The 22,074-nt window shown below is 38.5% G+C and overlaps 1 non-coding gene across 1 annotated transcript; it reads left to right on the forward strand.

Annotated features, from left to right (window-relative positions):
• Nucleotides 1–21,251: 21,251 nt before the first annotated feature.
• TRNAG-UCC (transfer RNA glycine (anticodon UCC)) lies at nt 21,252–21,323 on the forward strand. Its single transcript has one exon. It is a non-coding gene; the product is annotated as a tRNA-Gly (tRNA).
• Nucleotides 21,324–22,074: the final 751 nt, after the last annotated feature.

Here is a 22,074-nt window from a genome sequence, read left to right on the forward strand (position 1 = left end):
GTGACCCCATGGACTGCAGCACGCCAGGTTTCCCTGTTCTTCACCATCTCCTGGAGCTTGTTCAAACTCATGTCCATTGAGTCGGTGATGCCATCCAACCATCTCATCCTCTGTCATCCCCTCCTCCTCCTGCCTTCAATTTTTCCCAGCATCAGGTCTTTTCCAATGAGTCAGCTCTTTGCATCAGGTGGCCAAGGTATTGGAGCTTTGGTTTCAGCATTAGTCCTTCCAATGAATATTCAGGGTTAATTTCCTTTAGGATTGATTGGCTTGATCTCCTTGCAGTCCAAGGGACTCTCAAGAGTCTTCTCCAACACCATGGTTCAAAAGCATTAATTCTTTGGCGCTCAGCCTTCTTTATGGTCCAACTCTCACATCCGTACATGACTACTGGAAAAACCATAGCTTTGACCTTTGCTGCCTAATTCCCTGAGATGTTTTTCCTGATCTCTCAGGGCAAACTTAAAGAGTTCTTTTTCCTAGCTTACATAGTTATTTATAGACTCTTGATTACAATATTTATTTTAGGTTACTGTAATTGTCAGTTTATTTGCCTGTCCCTCCACAAGACTATAAGATTCTTGAGGGAACTTATATTGGTTTGTCATTGAATTGCCACGCCTAGTACTGTCTTGTACTCACTGAAATCTAATTAATCAGTGATTCTGAATTTTGGTTGCATATTACAATCACCCAGAGGGAATCTGAAAAATCTCTATGTCCAGGCCTTACTTCATCCAGTTGAATGAGAATCCATGAGGATGGGGTCACCACATTAGCATTTTTAAAATTCCCCAGGTGAGTCCAATGTGCAGCTGATTGAGAACTATGCTAAATGGCTGTTGAATGAGAGTCAGTAAATGTTAATAGAATTTTAGAACAAAGAAAGGAATACACTGGAGTGTTAACAGTGATTTTCTCTAGTTAATGGGATAATTTGCTAGCTTTGCATTCTTTATTTATTTTCTAGACTTCCTACAAAGAATATACATCATTTTCTTACTAGAAAAAAATTTTACTGTTGACTTTATTAGCACCATAAAGGCCAAAGGTTTCATAAATCATGATATTTAGGGATTAAGACAGAGATTTTACTTATAAACCTTAGTCCCATTACCTGTGTGTGTCTGTGTGCTCAAGAGGTTAAAAGGATAAGTTCATGCAATCAGTGACCTAGTGTTGCTCCATCGTTCATATTTACTGTTCAGTTCCATTGATCCTTCACAAAGAAAATTATTCCAGAAATGAAGAGACAGTTCTAAGTAATGAATATGATCTCATTGCTTTCACATTTTATTTCACTAACAGTAAATGGTAAGCAAATGTCCTTTGCTAGGCAGGACTGTGGGATTTGCCTTTCTCAGCGATCAATGCAAAGAAATAGAGGAAAACAACAGAATGGGAAAGACTAGAGATCTCTTCAAGAAAATTAGAGATACCAAGGGAACATTTCCTGCAAAGATGGGCTCAATAAAGGACAGAAATGGTATGGACCTAACAGAAGCAGAAGATATTAAGAAGACGTGGCAAGAATACACAGAAGAACTGTACAAAAAGGATCTTCATGACCAAGATAACCACGATGGTGTGATCACTCACCTAGAGCCAGACATCCTGGAATGTGAAGTCAAGTGGGCCTTAGAAAGCATCACTACAAACAAAGCTAGTGGAGGTGATGGAATTCCAGTTGAGCTATTTCAAGTCCTGGAATATGATGCTGTGAAAGTGCAGCACTCAATATGCCAGCAAATTTGGAAAACTCAGCAGTGGCCACAGGACTGGAAAAGCTCAGTTTTCATTCTAATCCCAAAGAAAGGCAATGCCAAAGAATGCTCAAACTACCGCACAGTTGCACTCATCTCACATGCTAATAAAGTAATGCTCAAAATTCTCAAAGCCAGGCTTCAGCAACACGTGAACCGTGAACTTCCAGATGTTCAAGCTGGGTTCAGAAAAGGCAGAGGAACCAGAGATCAAATTGCCAACATCCACTGGATCATGGAAAAAGCAAGAGAGTTCCAGAAACACATCTATTTCTGCTTTATTGACTATGCCAAAGCCTTTGACTGTGTGGATCACAATAAACTGGAAAATTCTGAAAGAGATGGGAATACCAGACCACCTGACCTGCCCCTTGAGAAATCTGTATGCAGGTCAGGAAGAGGAGATCAGCAGTCCATTCTGAAGAGATCAGCCTAGGATTTCTTTGGAAGGAATGATGCTAAGCTGGGACAGGCCTTCGATTCGTGCTGCGATTCATGGGGTCGCAAAGAGTCGGACACGACTGAGCGACTGAACTGAACTGAACTCACATGCTAAATAAAGACGAGAGGAAAACCCTGTAATGATACTGATGTAGTTTCATCAGCATTTACACCACAAACAGTATTTTTTCTCATCGGAATTAAAAATAGACATTGTAAGAGGTAATCAGGCGTGAAGACTGCTATGCCTTCATAGGATGAAGGTGGCTGATCTCTTGACGCTTTGTTTTAGGTACTGGGCACACTCACTGCTCAACTTCTGGATAAGGGGTGTGTGGTTTGATTCCTGGAGCACACTCCTTGGATACAGGATACAGGTGTAGAGTGCAGGGCCACCTTTTGTGTTCTCAAATATGCCTTTATTGGGGACTTCCCTGGTGGTCCAGTGGTTAAGACTCTGTGCTGCCAATACAGGGGACATGGGTTCACTTCCTGGTTGGGGAACTAGATCTCACATGCTACACGGTGTGGCCAAAAAGATTTTTTAAAAATTAAAAACGCCTTCATTATTAACTCTGTAGTGTGCTATCCTTTTTCTGGATTAGCTTAGAGGTATGGTGTTAGTAGGGATGGTGAATGTAGTAAAACAATTTTTCTGAGTTCTACTCTCAGATTTGTTTAAAGAAAAGCACAGCCCAGTCCTTTTGTTTTGTATGAAGAAACCATGGCTCTGGGAGAAGGAGACAACTTCCCGAGGTTGCCCAGCTTGTGACAGTATCCTGGATGCCAAAACACCAGATCAGGCTCAGATGCCACTGAGGTCACATGCCACTTAGGATGCTCTGGGAGGTACTCAGGTGGTATGTGAGCATGCCCTCTTTCACTCAGTGGACTGTGTGAAGAAGGAAGATATCCATGGAGGTCCCAGGGTGGAGATTTTACTTAACAGTAACTCTTGCTTCATTTTCAATTTTACAATCTTGATGTGTATACCTTTCATAGGGTACCATCTTAGAGCTAGAATAAAGAATAAAACCAAGGCCTAAAGCCACTGGTGAGAGCATGTGGAGACTTGCTTTCCGTTCTGTATTTGTGGGATATGTGTGTGCATCATTGGAGAAGCAAAGAAAATGAATTACAGAGGTAATTCTCAAGTATTTGAGGTAAATCTCAAGTATTTGAAGAGTTTCATAGCCTTGGCCAGATAACCTATTGCAGAAGTATTATCTGCATACTTATACTGAAAGAAAAATTTTTCTGTATCATTAAAAGACATGCACAAAAATGCCTAACATTATACCTAGAACAAACTGGGAATGTGACAATTGTAACTACTCTTATTTTACAATGAATCAGTTACCTTTCAAAGAGTGGGCACAGTAGAAGTGAACCAGTGCCTGTTATCAACTACATATTGAAAACATTATTTAAATGATGATTTACAAGCATTTCAAGTAAAACCCAGAAAATCTGGGGGGTGGACTTCAAGGATGGCCACCAATAGAGAAAAGTTGTGGTGAAGGGTTTTGCCAGAATATCGATAAGAAATACTTAAATCAGTCCACAGGCTTCAAGATAAAAGGTCAACTAGACTCTTTAGGGATCAGAAATCCAAGGATAAAGTGGGGCTATAGGTCAAATACAAACATTTTTCTGGAGCTCTGAGTTGAGCATGTTGTTTGAACAGCTCCCCCCGCCAGAACATTAGGGAATCACAGTTTCTGTTTTTCATACAATCTTTATAATTGATTGCAACTAGACACATCAACATTTTTCTTCTCTCCTCCTCATCTTTCTCAAACATTTGAAATACTTTACAGGTTAAAGTGTATGTTGTCCCAAGTAAAATTCTTTAGCGGTCAAAACTGAAATCATGACCTTTACTATAAAACTGGTCAACTAAGAAAACTTTTGGAGGAAAACATAGGCAGGACACTCTGACATAAATCGCAGCAAGATCTTTTTTGATTCACTTCCTAGAGTAATAAAAATAAAACCAAAAATAAACAAATAGGATCTAATTAAAGGTAAAAGCTTTTGCACAGCAAAGGAAACCAGAAAATCAAAAGACAAACCACAAAATGGGAGAAGATATTTGCAAACAAAAGCAACCAACAAGACATTAATCTCCAAAATATACAAATAGCTTGTTGCAGCTCAGTATCAAAAGAAAACAAACAACCCAATTAAAAAACTGGTAGATCTAAACAGATATTTCTCCAAAGAAGACACACAGATGGCCAAGAAGCACATGAAAAGATGATCAAAAGTACTAATTATTAGAGAAATACAAATCAAAACTACATTGAGGTACCACCTCACAACAGTCAGAATGGCCATTATCAAAATGTCTACAAACATTAAATGCTGGGGAGGGTGTGGAGAAAACAGAACCCTCCGACACTGTTGGTGGGAATGTCAATTGGTATAGCCAATATGGAGAACAGTAAGGTTTCCTAAAAGAAACTCAAATAGAGATACCACATGACCCTGCAATCCCACTCCTGGGGAAAAACATGCACCCCAATGGTCACTGCAGCACTGTTATCAATAGCCAGGATATGGAAGTGACTGTAATGTCCATCAAAAGAGGAATGGATAAAGAAGATGTGGTATATATACACAATGGAGTATTACTCAGCCTTTAAAAAGAATAAAATAATGCCATTTGCAGCAACATGAATGAACCTCGAGATTGTCAAACTGAGTGAAGTAAGTCAGACAGAGGAGACATATTGTATGATATTTCTTATATGTGGAGTCTAAAAGAAATTATTCAAATGAACTCATTTACAAAACAGAAATAGAGTCACAGAGATATAGGAAATATATTTATGGTTACCAAGGGAGAAGGGAGGTATGGGGTAAATTGGGAGATCAAGACTGACACATACACATTACTATATAAGAATCTACGGTTTAGCACAGGGAACTCTACTCAATACCCTAATACTATACAGGAGTAGAATCTAAAAAAGAGTGGACATATGTATATATATAACTGATTCACCTTGCTGTACAGCAGAAACTAATACAACATTGTAAATCAACTATACTCCAGGAAAGAGGAAGAGTGCTTTTGTATATATAAAATTTGAACCCAGAGTCTTGATTACTGAAACTATTAATAGCATCAGGCAGAAACTAACTAGAGCACTTTTACATATTCAGAAGGCTTCCATGACAATTATTTTAAAGGAAATGATGTGTATGTGTGGGTAAAGCTCACCAAAGCTAAAAAGAGCTAGAAAATTATGAGAGGGCACTGCATGAGTAAGATACTTCTTTACAAAATTATACAGATGAAGGTCAGTCTAGTCTTTTGTTTGTTACACGTGTAACAACTTAGGTGATCATGCTGACCAGTAGAAACAAGAAGGGTAGTTAGATAAATCATAATCCCTAGGGTCTTCTTAACCAGAATTTAGACTAAATTGTCAAGAAGAAAAAGTCTGGTTGGGGTTCCTAACTATTCACGTTCTGAATTGGGGGTTTAATGATATGAAATGTGGAGGATACAAAAGTGAAAAATAACCAGTCTCTGATCCTAAGTTCTTTACTGTTTAGAAGGAAAGATTAAGACATGATTATGCCATCAATATATCCCACTTGATTAGCTTGGTTATAAAATGAGGTTATTTTTTTTTTAAAGTCTAACATAACTGTCTTGTATTCATTAACTTCTGAGACAGTGCAAGGCATTGAGTAAATGATAAGAAGTTTGTGACTCAGTTATTATCTGTTTCAAAGATCTTACAGTTGGCTATACAGGACTAGGTCTTCTCAGACAGTATGAAATGAGTTTAAAGGTTTGTCCTCTACCTTCTAATACACTGTACACTATTTATTCTTCTTGAGGAAAGCAATGGTAGTGAAATACTTAGGGGGAAATTTTTTTTCATTTAAAAAGAATCAGACCAAGATATGGAAACAACCTAATGCCTATTAACAGATGGACAGATAAAGATGTCGCATATAAATACACAGTGGAATTATTCAGCCATGAGAAAGAAATTCTGCCATTTGTGATAATGCAGATGGACCTGGAGGAAATTATGTTAAGTGAGATGAGTCAGACAGAGAAAGACAAGTACTGTATGATGTCACTTATATGTGGAATCTAAAAAGGTCAAACTTGTAAAAAGAGTAAAATTACCAGAGGATGGGGGGTGGGAGGGATAAGACTGACATATTCAAGAGTACATACTTGCAATGAGTGGAAAATAAGCAATAGAGATCTAATGTAGAGTATAATGAATATAGACAACAGTATTTTACTGTAATTATGTAATATGAAAAATATCACTACAATGAGAATCATTACCATGCACAAATGTATCAAACACATTGTACACCTTAAATTTACAATGTTATATGTCAAAAATATGCAACAAAAAAAATAAGAAAAGTGTCTTACATGTAGCTGAAAAAGAGAAAACAAAATTCTCTGCATATTAAATTTTACAAACTCCAACAAGAAAATGGCAACCTTTTTTACTGTCTGACACTATAATCTCAATTTTATGATAAGACTTTATCTTTTCCCTTAAGTTTTAGAATTCTTCCAAGCAACTTCTCCTTTCCAAATGTTTTTATATCTTCCTGTGTTTTATTCTATTTAAGGCAGCAAATTTGTGAACGGTCTATGTGATCTTAATAGAATTTTGAACCCAGAGTTAATTGATAAAAATAAAGCTCCATGTCACTTGAACATGCCTTTTCAGAATTTAATTGACCTAGTGAGACAAAACAAACTCTGAACAAGCACAGAAAACAATCAAAACAGAGAGAAAGACCAAGTTATTTCTCCTGAGACAAATTCGTATACACAACTCTACAAAATGCACACAATTCTTTGTCTTACAGCTTTCTATTCAGTTTTCAAACTGCATTTTCTTCACAATGCATTTCAATGAAGAAACTGTCTTTTCTCCAGCTTTCTTGAAATATAAATGATATAAAGCATTGTATACATTTAAGGTGTAGGTGTTGATTTGATATTTAACTTATATGCAGAGTACATCATGAGAAACGCTGGGCTGGAGGAAGCACAAGCTGGAGTCACGATTGCGGGGAGAAATGTCAATAACCTCAGATATGCAGATGATACCACTCTTATGGCAGAAAGTGAAGAAGAACTAAAGAGCCTCTTGATGAAAGTGAAAGAGGAGAGTGAAAAAGTTGGCTTAAAGTTCAACATTCAGAAAACTAAGATCATGGCATCTGGTCCCATCACTTCATGGGAAACAGATGGGCAAACAGTGGAAACTGTCAGATTTTATTTTTGGGGGCTCCAAAATCACTGCAAATGGTGATTGCAGCCATGAAATTAAAAGACGCTTACTCCTTGGAAGGAAAGTTATGCCCAACCTAGACAACATATTGAAAAGCAGAGACATTACTTTGCCAACAAAGGTCCACCTAGTCAAGGCTATGGTTTTTCCAGTGGTCATGTATGGATGTAAGAGTTGGACTATAAAGAAAGCTGAGCACCGAAGAATTGATGCTTTTGAACTGTGGTGTTGGAGAAGACTCTTGAGAGTCCCTTGGACTGCAAGATCCAACCAGTCCATCCTAAAGGAGATCAGTCCTGGGTGTTCATTGGAAGGACTGATGTTGAAGCTGAGACTCCAATACTTTGGCCACCTGATGCGAAGAGCTGACTCATTTGAAAAGACCTTGATGCTGGGAAAGATTGAGGGCAGGAGAAGGGGATGACAGAGGATGAGATGGTTGGATGGCATCACCGACTCGATGGACATGGGTTTGGGTGAACTCCGGGAGTTGGTGATGGACAGGGAGGCCTGGAGAGCTGCAGTTCATGGGGTCACAAAGAGTCGGACACAACTGAGCGACTGGACTGATGGACTGCAAAATGATTAGCATGCCATGGCTTAGTCAACAGCTTCATCATGTCACATAATTGTCATTTCTTCTTTGTGGTGAGTTCATTTAAGATTTACTCTTAGCAACTTTCAAGTGTACATAATACTGGATTATTAGCTATAAAATATTTCCTGAGAAATATTATAACATAAAGCAACCCCCAACTACTAATTTCACACTGTTCATTGGTTATCATAAAAATGCCATGCAAATTTGTATTCTTATATTCATGAATAAAGAAATGGGATATTTACAAATTTTGCATTTTTAGTGACAGAGTTTTCTTTGGTAAGCAAAATATGTAATTTGTTTTCTAACACCTTCAAATTAACTAGAACATAATTGGATGCTAATAATCTAGTACAAAATACGATGGATAATTTCCCCACTCTTTAGACAAAGGATAGGTTGCCACACGGAAGTAATAAAAATTAGCTTTAATAAAACAAATTTTAAATAGGCAATTACACAAGTATTATGAATAAAATAAACCACTGAGTTAATTGAAGTCTTTAGCAATTTAAGTATTATGGGGTGGTAGTAAATATTTGCTAAATTGAATAGAATGCTATCACTTTAGATAATATTTTATTCAGTCATTTTATTAACCCCTTTGATCAATATGATCTTGATATAATTGACCAAGTCCAGAAATAATTTTTTTTTTTTTTTTACAGAATCTAGGTGAATAAGGTGAGGTTTAAAGATGTCTGAAAAGTACATAAATTTAAATCCTCCCAAGGACTGTTGAATAATAACCTAAAGAACTTTAGAAAAGCAAGGAATTCACCACTCACAAATGTGAGTGCTTGATTTGTTGACAGGGTCTGCAAATAGTTGAACATTACCATGATTTTAGATCCAGGCATTTTCTTGGATCAGATTTGTTATATATCAATGATCTCAATTTTTTCTTAAGTGTATAATTGTTTGATTGTTCAGAACTGCTGTCAGTATTGATTTTGTTAATATTTATTGCATCTACTTCAATGTACATTTATCTAAATCTATCACTACTTTGGATTATTTGGAGAAGACTAATGAACTCTCAGCACTGTTTGACTTTGGAAAGTAGCTGATTCTTAGACACAACTGGTAGCACATCTACATTCACATTCTAAGGATGGGCTATGGGGGAAATACACTTGATTCCTAGCTACAATTCTCATTTATAACATGAGGACAGAAAATCTTACTTCTCTTACCTGAGTTTATGCACTGCAGTTAATGACAAAAAATATCATCTGTTTTTATCTTTTATCCTTATTACATCCTTTTTGCCTTAATTTTCATTAGGCATATCCTTATCCAGCTCATTGGAAAAGGCCCTGAGGCTGGAAAAGATGGAAGGCAAAAGGAGAAGGGGGTAGCAGAGAATAAGATGGTTGGATGGCATCACTGACACTATGGACATGAATTTGAGCAGACTCCAGGACATAGTGGAAGATGGGAAAGCCTGGCATGCTACATACAGTTCATGGGGTCGCAGAGTCAGACATGACTGAGTGACTGAACGACAACAATATAAGGGGCTTGTAAGGGGAGATCAAAGGAGGTCCTCTCTTGAGGACCATCTGGATGACTACCTGGATTCTGACCCAGGCTATGTATAATCCATACAAGGAACAAATGAGTGGTTTAATGCAGGAATCAACAAAGATATCTGACTTCTACTTCTGCATTATTTTAAAAACAGAATAGTATTCAAGCTGAAGGAAAGTGCAGCAAGAAGTCCCTAGACAACAACAACAAAAAATCCAAAGAATAAAATTACAACAGATTCATTCAAATAATTATCGTTCTTTTATAAAAAGGACGAGTTTGAGGTTAATGTGACATTATCTATGAAATACTGCAAAATCTCTCGTCCTTGAAAGGTATGTCAACATGCTGCCAGCTTTGGGTTACCTTAGTAACTAATAGAATAAGGCCTTGTGAGTATTTAGTGACCAAGGAAAGTGGAAAGCCATTTAGACGTTCTAAGTGGAACTGAAAGATATTTTTTCATTGCGTTAAACTAGTTTGTGTTTTTCCCTTTCCTCATTTCTGAGCTTTCAGGACAGTTAAAGAGTTTTTGAAAATAATTTGGTTAAAAGAGCAAAATTAGTATCAGGAAACCCAAGGCAAATAATTGTGCTTCAGATATAAATGGCAGTTTGGATACAATCTTGATCTTAAATTCACATTAAAATAGAGAATAATTAACACAGAAAAAGGTGACATTAAATTCTTGAGCTCTTTCTTGGCTACATGTATTAATTTTAATAAATTCTCTGGTTTAAAACAGTCAAGATAGCATTTTTCAGTGATATCTTGGTATAATCAGATACCTTGAATGCCATTTCCATGATTATCTTTGTATACAGCATCAGGTTGAATAAAATAGTTAGAACTGTTAGTGACTGGGAATTTGTCTAGTTCAATCCCTCCTCATTTTCCCCTAAGCCATAGTGAGGTTAGAGAGATCACCTACTTCTTAGGAAGAAAGCAAGGATAAGAAGAGTCATGACTTGGCTCAGTGGTAAAGAATCTGCCTGCCAATGTAAGGGACAAGGGTTCAACCCCTGTTCCCAAAAGATTCCACATGCCGCAGGACAATTAAACCCATGCGCCACAACTACTGAGCCCAGGCACTGCATGTTCTGAAGCCCATGTGCCTAGTCCATGCTCTGCAACAAGAGAAGGACCACAACAAGAAGTCCAGGCACCACAACTAGAGAAAAGCCTGGGTAGCAAAGAAGACCTCAGTACAACCAAAAAGAAATAAATAAAATCTTAAAAAAAAAAAACCCTCACAACTTGACAATGGATGCTTCTCCCTCTGCCACATGACCTTTCTAACACCATGAAATGCATCAGATCTGGCCTCTGAGTTATGCCAAACAGAGGACTCATTTTTTTTTTTGGGGGGGTCTACTTTCTATAGAACACTTGGTTTCCTAGCATGGCTCGAGCAAAACAAAAGAGAAACTAGGCTTAAAAAAAAAAAAAAAAACAACAGCTTAAGCAAATAGTCTTCATCCTGTAAAAATTCACCTATCTTACATGTACAGTTCAACAGTTTTCAGTGTATTTACAGAGTTGTGCAACCACCACACTACCATTTCCCTCAGAAGAATCCCTGTGCTACTAGCAGCCACACCCCATTTCTACTTCCCAACCCAAGTGAACACTAATCTACTGTCTCTTCATATAGATCTTCTGATGCTGGACCTTTAATATAAATGGCATAATACAGTATGTGGTCTTTGGGGATAGGCTTCTTTCACCTGTTGTAGCATGTATCAGTACTTCTTTCTTTTTTACTGCTGAGTATCATTTCATTACATGGATGTACCACAATTTACTTATCTATTTGTCAACTGACGGACATTTGGATTATTCCCACTTTTGGCTTTTATGAATGATGTTGCCATGAACATTTATGCACAAGTTTTTGTGTGGGTATGTCTTCATTTCTCCTGGGTAAGAGGGAAATTGCTGGGCATTATGGTAACCCCATGTTTAATCACTTGAGGACCTATCAGACTGCTGCACCATTGTACATTTCCATCAGCAACGAATGAGGGTTCAGATGTCTCTGCATATTCTTTTTATTACAGCCATCCTAGTGAATTTAAAGTGGAATTTCACCATAGTTTTGATTTGCGTCTCCCTGATGACTAATAATGTTGAGCATCTATTTTTTTTTGTACTTATTGGCCATTTATCTATCTTCTTTGGAGAAGTATCTATTCAGAATCTTTGCATTTTTGGGTTACTAGTCTATTATTGACTTGTAAAAGCTCTATAAGTATTCTGGATACAAGTTTCTTATAAGACATACAATTTACAAATGTTTTCTCTCAGTTTATAGGTTGTATTTTCACTTACTTGATAGTGTCTTATGAGGTGCAAGGTTTCTGTAGAGGATTGTCAACCTTGAATGTAATAGGTTGGCCATGGTATGCTATTTCCTTGGAAATTTTGTGTATTAGTTTTATCCCCATGTTTAACAAATCACAAACTTAGAAGTCTAGAGCAACACAAACTTATCTCATAGTTCCCAAGAGTCAGGAATTGGACACATCTTAGCTGGGGTCCTCTGCTCAGGGTTTTAAAAGGCTGAAATCAATATGTTGGCCAGCTGTGTCCCTATTTGGTGACTTGGCTAAGGAAATAGCCCCTTTCAATCTTCCTCAAGTAGTTGGAAAAATTCATTTCCTTGAGGTTGTATGATTGAGATCCCAGTTTTCTTGCTGTCAGCCAGGGGTAGCTCTCAGCTCCTAGAGGCCACTTTCAGTTCCTTACCATGTGGATCCTTAGTTTGAATAGGCTAGTTTGAAACGTGAATATTTGCTCCTTCAATGCCAGAAGAATCTTTCTCACACCATCAATCTCTCTGATTTCAAGAAGGGGCAAAACTCTCTTTTAAACACTCACCTGATTAGGTACAACCCACCCAATTAAAAACCAACTGATTAACAACCTAGCCATGGGAGTTATTTCTCATTATATTCACAGGTTTCACCCCATACTCAAGGATTGTAAAGGGTGCAACCACCAGTGGGCAGGAATCTTGGGGGCCATTTTAGTATTCTGCCTACCATACCCTGAAAAGGTAACTTTTCTATCTCTATATGGGGAGAGATTTATTGGGTTGGCCAAAATATGAGAAGTATTTTAGTTTTTTGTGATTTTCACTTTTTCAGAATAAAAAATACAGTAACATGGAGTTTTTGTACCTGAATTATGTTATATTCACTTATTTTTGTCTTTGAGAAAACAAAAGGTTAACAGTGAACAGGTAAATGAAAGATTTGTCAAATATACCATATTTCTATTCCCACTCCCACCCCTTCCCTCTTTCTCATACCTGCTAAGCAAGAAATGGAGTAGTTTGCTTATACAGCCTCAATATGAATAAGGCAGAAAATATTAATGGAAATAATCATCTTAGATAATGCACAATATGATTTCTATTATTATTGCCTTATGTTGTATATTATTTTTAATTTCACCATGCTCTGTGGCTTCAAACTATGGAAGCTTCTGATAACAACCTTCATGGCAAAATCCCTCTGCTATTTCTGGGTTAGAGCAATTTGGCTGATAACACTAAATTTTATAGTTGAAATATGCTAAGAGAGTAGAACTTAAATATTCTCACCAAAAAGGGAAAAGAAAAATAATTGTGTGAGGTGATAGATGTGTTAATTAACTAGATGGGGGGGGGGGATTCTTTCACAATGTATGCATGCATGCTCACTCAGTCATGTTCAACTCTGTGAGATCCCATGGACTGTAGCCTACCAGGCTCCTCTGTCCATGGGATTCTCCAGGTAAGAATACTGAGTGGGTTGCCATTTCCTCCAGGGCATCTTCCCAATCCAGGGATGGAACTCGAGTCTCTAGCATCTCCTGCACAGACAGATGGATTCTTTACCACTGAACCACCTGGGAAGACCTTCACAATGTATTAATGTAAATCACCATGATGTACACTTTAAATACCTTACAATTTTATTTATCAATTATACCTCAATACAGCTGAAATTAAAAAAAAAAGTAATTTGGGCTGCAGCATGGGTACAGGAGGATGGACAGCGTGAGTCAAGGCAGAATTCTATCATGACTGATGAACTGGTGGAGTGATCCTGCCAGATGAGGGCATGTCCACAGACATATCTGAATGCTTCTGATGAGCATGCAACATGACCAAAGAAGAGTCTACTTGTAGGGGCTACTAGAAGCTTCTTGGAGAGAGCTCATTTGAAGGTGTTTGCCTTAATTTCCCCCCCCCCTCAAGATTTGAATCCTGAAGTAAGAATTCAAGTTTAAGTAGCTCAGTCGGTAAGTAAGGGCAGGTAACAATGGTAGAGGAATTGGTGTCATGAGACAGGGCAGGGAGGGTAGCTAAGACATTAAGCCAATGACCCTGATGGGCACTTGGGAGCTGGAATCCTCTGGCAAACAATGCATAACACCCACTCAGAGGTGACAGAGCGGGGAGGTTTACACACCTATCCTGAGACTCAATGGTTGCAGATGCTCCCAAGAGATGTTACATAAATTCCTCAGCATTTCCTTGTACAGGGAAGATCCTAAGGCATCTATATCCTAAGGGATATAGATTTAGGTAGTTGGATGTCTATACACATAAAATTTCAGGGACATAGACAGGACATTGACAAGATCTGTCTTAAGAACTAGGCTGAACCTAGTCTTATGTACTCAAAGGGAAGAGAAATATTCTGCCTTTAGTTGGAATCCATTTCTCCAGTCAGTTGGCTACTTATGTAAGTGCTAATATATAAGGACATTTTAAGACTGAGGAAGATATTTCATTAAATGTCCCTAAGCACGTATGGACTAGAAGCAACCCTGCTTCAGAACCCAACTTAACAGAAGGAAAGGGTCTACTCTCTCTTCTCCACTCAGAATAGCATGGTCCTGGGAGAGCCTTGTCACAACCTGAGAGTGAACTTGCTCTTGAGCACAGCCCTCTTGGGGTTTCCTAAATGTCCTGGAAAAGTGGATCAGGCCTAGAAAATGTTACTATTGTCAAGGTAACCACATTTCCATAGCTTCCCAGGTGGCTCAGTGGGTAGAGTCTGCCTGTAATGCAGGAGATGCAGGCAATGTGGGTTCAATCCCTGGGTCAGGAAGATCCCCTGGAGGAGGAAATGGCAACCCACTCCAGTATTCTTGCCTGGGAAATCCCATGGACAGAGGAGCCAGGTGGGCTACAGTCCATGGGGTCACAAAGGGTTGGACACGACTGAGCACACACACATGAATAAGGCCTGGGAACATGATCTAAGCAATGAAACATTTACAGCAGCCTTAGTTGTCACCCAATTCAAAAGCAGAGACATTACTTTGCCAACAAAGGTCCGTCTAGTCAAGGCTATGGTTTTTCCAGGGGTCATGTATGGATGTGAGAGTTGGACTGTGAAGAAAGCTGAGTGCCTAAGAATTGATGTTTTTGAACTGTGGTGTTGGAGAAGACTCTTGAGAGTCCCTTGGACTGAAAGGAGATCCAACCAGTCCATTCTAAAGGAGATCAGCCTTGGATGTTCTTTGGAAGGAATGATGCTGAAGCTGAAACTCCAGTACTTTGGCCACCTCATGCTAAGAGTTGACTCACTGGAAAAGACTCTGATGTTGGGAGGGATTGGGGGCAGGAGGAAAAGGGGATGACAGAGGATGAGATGGCTGGATGGCATCACCAACTCGATGGACGTGAGTTTGAGTGAACTCCCGGAGTTGGTGATGGACAGGGAGGCCTGGCGTGCTGCAATTCATGGGGTTGCAGAGTCGGACATGACTGAGCGACTGAACTGAACTGAACTGAATTCTCTCCTAGGTCTACTGCTCCATGTATCTCCATGTATCTCTGTTTTGGTTTGGGTTCATGTTGCTCTTTCTGCTCCATTTCATCTCCTGTGGACCATTTTTGGTGAGAATGTATACCTGTATCAAATCACCATGAGGTACATTTTAAACACCTTACAATTTTATTTGTCAATCATACCTGAAACCTTCTGGTTGTATTATGACATCTGGGATAAGAGACTCATCCAATAGTCCTTTCAGGAACACACAATCCGGGGTTTAATCACACCTACAATTTTTGTTCCTTTTGAGCTTTTGGTATCCTGTGGCTCAATTAGAGAGAACCAGGCAGATCTCAGTCTTGCAGTTCATTTATCTGCACTAGTACATAGGATTATATTCCATGCTATATACAAATATGTCATCTCCATGTGCTCTTGCCACTGCCCTCCCCCTTTTTAAGACTGATTCTTTGTCCTCTATTCTCACATATTCCACCATTACAGGCCTTCAATTAGAGAGTACAGTCCTTCTACTGCAATGTCCCTCCCAGCAGGCTCTGCCACTCAAGGCCCTTGCTGATACTCATGTCCTTGGCATTTACTGTCTAGCTTCCATAGATTCCTATAGTCATCCTCTCTGTCTGGGCCACTGTGGAGAACAACCCAGGGGGCCAACATTTTGCAAAGCAATGCCTGTTATTCTCATCTGGGGAAGGTGAACCCAAATCTGAAGGAGATCAGACTTTACTACTCTCTTTATGGTGAGGGGAGACTGGAAAAGGGAAAATCCTACTTGTTTATCCCTGATGAGTCCTTCATGGGAATGAGACTTGGGTTATTCCTTGGAAAGCTAATCTGCCCTGTGATGCATAACTGAGTTCACTGACTTTTCACCAAGGCCAAATTTAAGCTTTCCTTCTGGATTAGGAAAATGAGACCAAGAGAGGTGAGACAACTCAATCCAGTCTGCCCATCCAGGAAGAAAGAGGGCTAAGATGAGAAACAAAGACTGAGACAGAGGCACATGTGCTCTGCATTGTTCTACCCCAGTTCTCCCAAAAAAAGAGCCAGCCATATCTTTTAAAAGTTTTTATTTTTTTCTTCATACAAGTCTATACGGCATTCTGAAGGATTTTTACAGTTTATGGGTTGGATACATTACCAACTTAAGAAAAAAATAAAGTGAAACTATTAAGAACTAATTCTTAGGAATAAAGATGTAAAAATGGACTGTATAAGAGCTAAAGCAAAAAAAAAAGATAAAAATATTTTTACCACTATGAGTAGGAAACAGATCCATAAGGAGCCATATCCCTGACTTTTTGGGTCCGAGACATTGCTGGTCAATTGCTACTGAAAGTCAGATCATTTGTTGACGATACCCTTCAGCCCACAAGAAAGATTACATTGACAATGACTGCTTTTGGGACACAGAGTAAAATTAACTTCTAGGTTATCCCCGTCAAGGACCATTAAGTCCTGAACTATGAGGGACATCGTGAACAAGTCATATTTTAACCTCCCATGAGCACAGAGCCGGCAGATTTCGCCCCCTCTCCTCCCTTCAACAAATCTGACCTTCACTAAAATTTATGGGAAAATGAAAAGAGAAAAGAAAGCTGTGGCCCTGCCAAATTCTGACGATGTTACTCATTTTAATTACTGGTATTTGGAAATTAAATGGCCTAGGGCTTGTTCGGCAATTTGTTTCAGGAAAAAAAATGATTTAAGCAAGCCACAGAGTCCCAGCATCTTTTTATAGCAGGTGTTGAACAAGGCGTTCATTTTTCTTTTTACAGAGTGTCCTTGTAAGCATAATAACAATTAGGAAGTGAGGCCTTCACATGGAAACCTCAGGCTCGCTCTGACATTCTTTCTTCGGCTACTTCATTGCTTATAGTTTCCTTCAGCCAGCTTTGTAAATGCCTGCACTTGAACATTTCCTTTACATAATGTCACACTTAGAGGACTTTTTTTGTAGAGGTAAAGATTTTAAAGGATAATATGAAGAGTACTTTAAAGTTAATTCAGCTGCTTTTTCTGTCCTCAGGTTCTGTTCTCTAGCTCTGGGTTTAGTTAAATGCCACTAATACAAATAAACTGAAGCAGTTTAAAATCAAGGAAGGGGGGCTATAAATGAAATCTGATTTGAATACATGTTTCTATCCATCGAAAGGGGCCATCCGCTCATATTTTCCTGTGTAATAGGTTGCATGTGGACTCTACTGCAAAAATAGATTCTTTAAAAAAGCTTGGAAAGTCATATGTGAAATCCTCCCAAAGACCAACTGGTTTTTCAGATCCCTTTTACCTTTAATCAACTCTTCTCATTCACTCTAAAAATGTGCTCAATCAAATGTGAAGTGCTGTGTTTTCTGCTACCCTGTTTGGTTTAAGACCTGCTAATAAACAACTGTGTATTTCTGAAATGAACCATGAACATTAGCTAAAACTGAATCTTTTAATACCAGCATGTATTTACTTACAAAAATACTTAAGGTAAGATGAAAATAGTTTATTTTGTGCATGTATATGCATGGTATAGTAAACTATTAGGTATTATACAGTAGCTATCATGAACTATAGTCTTTTATGAAATTATGACACAGTGGTGGAGGCTGATGAGAATCAGCCAGGAAGAAGTATTAAAACAACGTGGCACACTCCTTTATTTAAAATGGATAACCAACAAGGATAATCACAGGGCACTGTGCTCAATGTTATGCGGCAGGCTGGATGGGAAGGGAGCTTGGGGGAGAATGGATACATGCATATGTATGGCTGAGTCCCTTTGCTGTCCACCTGAAACTATCACAACATTGTTAATCAGCTATACCCCAGTAGAAAATAAAAAGTTTTTAAACAAAACAATATGGTAACCCCACTGCCCAAAAAACCCCAAACTAGTGGAGGCTGATGAGAATCAGTCAGGAAGAAGTATTAAAACAATGTGGCAGGACTTCCCTGGTGGTCGGGAATCCACCTGCCAGTGCGGGGGACACAGGTTTGATCCCTGGTCCAGGAAGATTCCACATGCTGCAGGGCAACTACTGAGCCAGTGCTCCACAACAAGAGAAGTCACTGCAATGAGAAGCCTGGGGACCACAACTAGAGGAAGCTCGTGCACAGCAATGAAGACCCAGCACAGACAGAAACTATTTTTTTGAATGTGGCACCCCCTCAAAAAAAACCCAAAACAAACAAAACAATGTGGCATCCAATCAGGTGGTAAGAGTACTGACTATGCTGAATCAGGTCAGAGAGAGCCAATACTACAAGAGAGGGCTCCTGTGTCCTGGCTTTGACTTCTCTGACAACAAATTGAAATTATGGCCTCAAGTCTTAGAAACTTTAGTTGCATTTTGCAGCTATACGAGAAAAAAAATAACTAAAATCAAAACCATAGCAATATTACTTTGTATTAACTTTGGGATTACCTTTTGTCAGTTCAGTGTATTCTATGTTTTAAGATGCTTATTGGCACATTTAAAAGGATGCTTAGGGCTGGTGCACTGGGACGACCCAGAGGGACGATACAGCGAAGGAGGAGGGAGGGGGGGGTTCAGGATGGGGAACACATGTACACCCGTGGTGGACTCATGTTGATGTATGGCAAAACCAATACAATACTGTAAAGTAATTAACCTCCAATTAAAATAAATAAATTTATATTTAAAAAAAATAAAAAGAATCTGATGTACTGGAGAATCTGACATGTGAGCTGATTTTAATTTGAAATGGTTAATTAATATTAGACTTGTGACTTTGACTTGAAAGGTGTAAGACAATCTCATGGAGTTTAAAGATTATTTAAATATGTAAGTGCTCCTGCTCTATTAATGTTTCTGCTTTATTTGATTCAGAGGAGTTGCTTAAGTGAACAGGAAGATTTTGTTTCTACTCTTATCCTGGGAGGCTTTTGAAGAACTTGTGAGAATCAGATATATTAAATTTGTAAATGGAGATTCTTAGACACTTTAAATAAAATTGAGGTTAATTGTTTAACATAATTTAATCTGTTAAGTGTGAGCTAGAGAACACCCATCAAAGAATATGTACCATGACTATTGATCTGCAACAGTACAACAAGTATAAATTAAATGCCTAAGAAAAATCAGGGTTTTAAATTTAACTTTACCAAAATATTCATTAAAACATGCAGCAACAAAAATTTTCTTTTATAAATGAAAAACCCTGCCCTCAGATGTTTAAAAAAAATCAGAGTCCCTATGTGATGAGCATTAATTTTTATATTCATAATTACATTCTAAATTTTGTGACAACATGGATTTTATATAAATTTTTTCTTCATTCTCCCCCTTTGTTCCAAATACTCACCATCTCCTACAAGGACATAAGAAATATTCAAGGTGAATGTTTGTTGAGACAAACTGTCAAATAACTAAATGATAATTATCACTTTTTGTAGCATGTAATGGAGAAAATCAATTCAGTTCAAGAGCTATGTTTGTTGAAAATCATTTTTGAGATGAAATCAAGACCATTGAAGTTTTCCGTGTAGGAGTTGTATAAAAAGGGCCACACACAAGACACTAATAACTCCAAAAGTAACTCTCTGTTCTCACCATTATGAGATTTTTGAGTAACAATAAAAAGATAAAATTATGAAAGAATACAGGGACACAGAACAGGAAGAGAGCTGTTGCCTTGGATGGAAAACTGCAGTAAATATTCTCTGAAGTTCTTTCTAACATGGATATATCTTAATGCTAAGGGAGAAGATGGGCCAACAGCACTATGATGTGGATACTGAGGAAACTAAAAGTTAAGTAACCTGCCCAAAGTCACCCAATCAGTAAGGCATAGCACTGGGACTCAAATCCAGGCAGTCTACTCTAATCCATCTCAATATGTTACTAATAAAGGATTTACTGAATAACTTTGCTCTTATGTTTAGTTGCTAAGTCCTGTCCAACTGTTTTGCCATCCTATGGACTTAGCCCGCCAGGCTCCTCTGTCCATGGGATTCTCCAAGCAAGAATACTAGAGTGGGTTTTCATTTCCTACTCCAGGGGATCATCCCAACCCATGGATCGAACCTGTGTCTCCTGCACTGGCAGGCAGAGTCTTTATCACTGAGCCACCAGGGAAGCCCTACTGAATAATTACTATGGAGTAAATGGCAGGCGGCAGTTCTTTGAAGAACAAATTTTTGGACAAAGTGGGAAAAGGAGAGGGTGGGATGATTTGAGAGAAGAGCATGGAAACATATACATTACTGTACATAAAACAGATAGCCAGTGGGAGTTTAATGTATGACACAGGGAATGCAAAGCTGGTGCTCTGTGACAGCCTGGAGGGATAAGGTGGGGAGGGAGATGGGAGGGGAGTACACGAGGGAGGGGTCACATGTATGCCTATGGATGATTCATGCTGATGTATGGCAGAGGCCATCACAACATTGTAAAATAATTATCCTCCAAATGCGGAGGGAGGTGGGAGGAGGGTTCAGAATGGGGAACACACGTATACCTGTGGCAGATTCATTTTGATATATGGCAAAACCAATACAATAAAGTTAAAAATAAAATTAAATTAAATTAAAAAAAAAAAAAAAAGAAAGGCCAGCTAAAGGGTACAGAGAATGACAGAGTGAAAGGAAACACATTTAGATACACTGGTCCTAAAAGATCTCTCTGAGGGGATGAGTGGAGTTCTGAAAGAAAAGAAGAATGTGACAATCAGGAATAACAAGATCCAGGTAGGTGGGTTTGCCAGGGCAAGGCCCCCTGAAGGACTTGGCAGAAGGCAGTTTCAGGGACTACAAGGAAGCCAGTGAAACTAAGAGAAGGGAGCAGTTAAAGAGTAGGAAATTGGGGCTTCCCTGGTGGTCCAGTAGCTAAGACTCTGTGCTTCCAATGCAGGGGTCCAGGTTCGATCCCTGGTCAGGGAACTAGATCCCACATGCCGCAACTAAGGATCCTGAGTCTAAGACCTAGCATAACCAAATAATGTTTTTTGTTTTTTTTTAACAAAGAAGTAGGAAATGAAGTCTCAGAGATAGCCAGGTACCAAATCACACTGAACCTATAGGCCATAATAAAGATTCTATTTCAAAACAGTGATGGTATTTGTAGCTATAAGCTCTTGACTGTATTTTACGGAAAGTAAATGACATTTATTTGCCAGTCAATAAATATCTGGAGAAGAATTCAACAGGAAACTTCTTGGAGTCAATGCCATGTGAGGATAGGGTGATGTATATTAGTAACTGTGACAGCAGAGCTGGCATTCTTGGCGGGGTGGGGGGGACTTAGTGCAATTTGTCCAGATGGAGAAAATTCAAGTCAGTGATAGGAAACTGTCAATTAATAAGTCAAATTAATTCACAGAATTCATAAAATTCATTTGTAAACTGTATTTTATCATAAATAACAGAAAGTGATTAATATTTAAAAGTTGGTTTCAACAGAAGCTACTCATCTGTAAATGTAATAATCAAGTACAACTAAAATTGCTTTCTCCACTATAATTAAAATTATCTTCAAAATTCAATTTATCTGTCATTTCAAAATTATTCTGTGTGTTTCTAATGTCCACTGTCTGACAAAAACCTAGATCTCATTCCAACTTTAACATGTAGAATTTTTATTCCAGTGGTTCTCAATAGTGGGTGATTTCTAGTCCTAAAAAAAAAAGCTGTT

The sequence above is a fragment of the Bos mutus genome, chromosome X (genome assembly GCF_027580195.1).
Source record: "Bos mutus isolate GX-2022 chromosome X, NWIPB_WYAK_1.1, whole genome shotgun sequence".
Lineage (NCBI taxonomy): Eukaryota > Metazoa > Chordata > Mammalia > Artiodactyla > Bovidae > Bos > Bos mutus.